The sequence below is a fragment of the Chrysochloris asiatica genome, unplaced genomic scaffold, assembly GCF_000296735.1.
Source record: "Chrysochloris asiatica unplaced genomic scaffold, ChrAsi1.0 scaffold00089, whole genome shotgun sequence".
In the NCBI taxonomy this organism is placed as follows: Eukaryota; Metazoa; Chordata; class Mammalia; order Afrosoricida; family Chrysochloridae; genus Chrysochloris; species Chrysochloris asiatica.
The window spans coordinates 8,770,848-8,775,295 of record NW_006408607.1 but is presented as its reverse complement, the minus strand read 5'-3'; positions in this window follow the sequence as shown (position 1 = coordinate 8,775,295).

Here is a 4,448-nt window from a genome sequence, read left to right as displayed (position 1 = left end):
GCGGCATTCCCTTATTCTGTTCAAACAACTGCCCCTTAGTCAATGTACAGGTTCCTCATGAACACAATTAAGTGTTTCAGAATACTTACACTTCACACTGTTGTTCACAGCTTGTCGTGTTCCACACAGTCTAAAACCTTTGTGTAGTCATAAGGCACAGGTAAACATCTTTCTGGTATTCTCCACTTTCAGCCAAGATCTGACATCAGCAATAATATCCCTCATTCCAAATCCTCTTCAGAATCCAGCTTAATTTTCTGGCAGCTCTCTGTCAATGCAAGGCTGCAGCCATTTTTGTACTGTCTTTAGCAAAAATTTACTTGCATGAGATATTAATGATATTGTCCAATGATTTCGGTATTCTGTTGGTTTGCCTCTCTTTGGAATGAGAACAAATATGAATCTCATCCAGTCAGTTGGCCAGGTAGCTGTCTTTCAAATTTCTTGAAATGGATGAATGAGTACCTCCAGCGCTACATCAGTTTGTTGAAAGATTTCTGTTTGTATTCCATCAGTCCCCAATGTCGTCTTCTTTACCAATGCCTTCAATGCATCTTGGACTTCTTCCTTCAGTATCATTGGCTCGTGATCATATGTTACCTCTTGAAATGGTTGAACATCAACCATTTCTTTTTGGTACAGTGACTCTAAGTATTCCTTCCATCTCTTTTTGATGCTTTCTGCACCACTCAATTTTGCCCACAGAATCCTTCAATCACCACAAGTTGAGACTTGATTTTTTTGTTCAGTTCTTGTAGTTTGAGAAATGCTGAGCATGTTCTTCCCTTTTGGTTTTCTAACTCCAGGTCTTTGCACATTTCATTACAATACTTGACTTTATCTTCTCAAGCTGACTTTTGAAACTTTCTGTTCAGCTCTTTTACCTTCTCATTTTTTCCATTTGCTTTAGCATCTCTGTGCTGCAGAGCAAATTTTAGAGTCTCTTCTGGCATCCATTTTGGTCTTTTCCTTCTTTCTTGTCTTCTTAATGACCTTTTGCTTTCTTCCTGTATGATGTTCTTGATGTCATTCCACAACTCTCTCATCTGAGATCATTAGAGTCTAATGCATCAAATATGCTCTTCAGAAGATCTGTAAATTCAGGTGGAAAATGTTCAAGGTCATAGTTTGATTCTTGTGGACTTGTTTTAATTTTCTTGAGCTTCAGCCTGAGCTTGCATGTGAGCAATTGATAGTCTGTTCCAAAATCTCTGCTGGCCTTCTTTTGGCTGATGATATGGATTTTTTTCCACCATCTCTTTCCACAGATGTAGTCAATTTGATTTCCATGTATTCCATCTGATGAGGTCCACATGTAAAGCAATCTTCTATGCTACTTAAAAAGTATTTGCATTAAACAAGTCATTGATCTTGCAAAATTCTGTCATGTGATCTCCAGCATTGTTTCTATTACCAAGGCCATATTTGCCAATTACTGTCTTTCCAACCTTTACATTCTAATCACCAGCAGTTATCAATACATCTTGATTGCATGTTTGATCAATTTCAGACTGAAAAAGTTAATAGAATTCTTCAATTTCATCATCATTGGCTTTAGCGGTTGGTGTATAAATTTGAATGATAGTGGTATTAACTGGTCTTTCTTGTAGGCATATGGATATTATCCTACACAGACAACATTGTACTTCAAGACAGATTTTGATACTTTTTTTGATGATGAGTGTGAAACCATTCCTCTTCAATTTGTCACTCCTGGCATAGCAAACTAAGGGACTGTCAGATTCAAAATGACCAATACCAGTCCATTTCAGCTCTCTAATGCCTAGGATATCTATGTTTACGCATTCCATCTCTTTTTTGACAATTTCCAATTGTCCTGTATTCATACTTTGTACATTCTATGTTCTGATTATTAATTGATGATTACAGCTATTTCTCTTCATTCTGAGTTGTGCCCCATCAGCCTATGAAGAACTCAAAGGCTTTACTCCATTTGCATCATCACACTCAACTCTGCTTTGAGGAGGCAGCTCTTCCCCAGTCACATCTGAGCAGCTCATCTTCCAGCACTATGTTGTTGTTGTTGTTAAGTGCCGTTGAGTCGGTTCCGACCCATAGCGAACCTGTACAGGGTGTCCGAGGGTGTAAATCTTTACAGGAGTAGAAAGCCTGATCTTTCTCCCGCGGAGCAGCTGGTAGTTTCGAACCGCTGACCTTAAGGTTCGCAGCCCGATTCATAACCACTACGCTACCAGATTCTGGTGCTCTTCATCATGTTTCAATATTCAATATTCTGATGCTGAGAGTGTTCCACTGCTATTCATAAGCTTTTCAGTGACAAAATATTCAGAAGTAGTCCTTGTCTCCTTCTACCTAATTTATGTTCATGTGGAAGCTCAGCTGAAGCTTGTCCACTGTAAGTGATCCTGCAGGTATTTTAAATACCTATGGCATAGCTTCCAGAATCACAGCAACACACAAGCCACCACAGTATGTCAAACTGACAGATGAGTGGTGGATAGTAGAACATACTATATGGTGTCTGTTGTTGTTGTTAGGTGCCATCAAGTCAGTACCGACTCATAGCGACCTTATGCACAGCAGAACGAAACACTGACTGATCCTGGGCCAACCTCACTACTGTTGCCATGCTTGAGTCCATCGATGCTGCCACTTGGCCAATCCATCTCGTTGGGAGCAGTCTTCTTTTTCTCTGACCCTCCACCTTACCAAACATAATATCCTTCTCCAGTGACTGGTCCCTCCTGACAATATATGTCTGAAGTATGAGAGATGAAGTTTGACCATGTTGGCCTCCAAGAAACACTCTAGCTGCATTTCTTCCAAAACGGATCTATTGGTTCTTTTGGCAGCCTATGACACTTTCAATATCCTCCTCCAACACCATAACTCAAAAACATCAATTCTTCTACGGTCTTCCTATTCACTGTCCAGCTTTCACATGCATATGAGGTTATTGAAAATATCAGGGCTTGGGTCAGGCACACCTTAGTCCTCAAGGCATATAGTAACGTGTTAAGACACAAATGTGTCATGAAGGACTAACCCAAGTCATAATATTGCCAATTACTTCATATGCATGCAAAAAGAAGAATTAATACCTTTGAATTATTAAGCTGGTGAAGAAAATTGAAGCTAGCATTGTTATTGTTGTTGTTAAGAGCTATCAAGTTAGTTCTGACTCATAGGAACCCTGTATAGGATTTCCAGGGAGTGACTGGTGAGTTTGAACCACCAGCCTTGTGGTTCAGTGCTTTATCCCACAGTACCACATCCATCAAGTTGGTTCTGACTTATAGTGACCGTAAGCACAACAGAACGAAACACTTGCACTAGCCTCAAAATTGCTGCTACTCTTGATGCTCCCACTGTGTCAATCCATCTCATTGCAGGGCTGGGGGGGTCTTACTTTTTTTTCCAAAACCCTGCACTTTACAAAGCATGACATCCTTCTCCAGGGACTGGCCCCTCCTAAAAACATGTCTGAAGTATGAGAAACAAAGTCTCACCATCCTGTCTTCTAAGGAACATTCTGGCTGTATTTCTTCCATATACCATGACTGTCAAAATATAAGAAATTTTTTAAAAATCTGCCTTAAAGGAAGTACAGCCAGAATGCTCCATAAAAGCCAGGATATCAAGACTCTACTGAGACTTGAGGGAATAGTCCCTGAAGGAGGACTTCATCTTTGGTAGAGGGTCAGATAAAACTTGGAAGACCCCCAACAAGATGGATTGACAAAGTGGCCTACAACAATGGATTCAAACAGCAATGAATGTGAGGATGGTGCCAAACTGGGCAGTATTTCACTCTGCTTTCCATAGAGTTCCTATGAATTGGAATTGACTCAGTAGCACCTAGCAGCAATAGAGGCTTAGGAGAGAACGAAGAATATTTATATTCAATTCTCCTATTGTGTTTTCAATAGCCTCATATGGATGCGAAAGCTGGACAGTGAATAAAGAGGATCGTAGAAGAATTGATGCCTTTGAGTTGTGGTGTTGGAGGAGAATACTGAGGGTGCCATGGACTGCCAAAAGAACCAATAGATCTGTTTTGGAAGAAGTGCAGCCAGAGTGCTCCTTGGAGGCCAGGATGGCTAAGCTTCGTCTCTCCTACTTTGGACATGTAGTCCGGAGGAAACAATCGTTGGAGAAGGATGTCATGCTGGGTAGAGTGGAGGGTCAGAGAAAAAGAGGAAGACCTCCAACGAGATGGATCGGCCAGGTGGCATCATTGATGGACTCGGGGGTGGCAGCGGTGGTGAGGTTGGCCCAGGATCGAACATTGTTTCGTTCTGCTGTGCATGGAGTCGCTATGAGTCGGTTCCGACTCGATGGCACCTGACAACAACAACAACAATTGTATGGAGTCCTTGTGTGGTACAAATAGCTAACACACTCAGCTACTAACTGAAAAGCAGTAGCAGTTGGAAGCCAGGAACCTCGAGAAAAAGTCTTGGCAA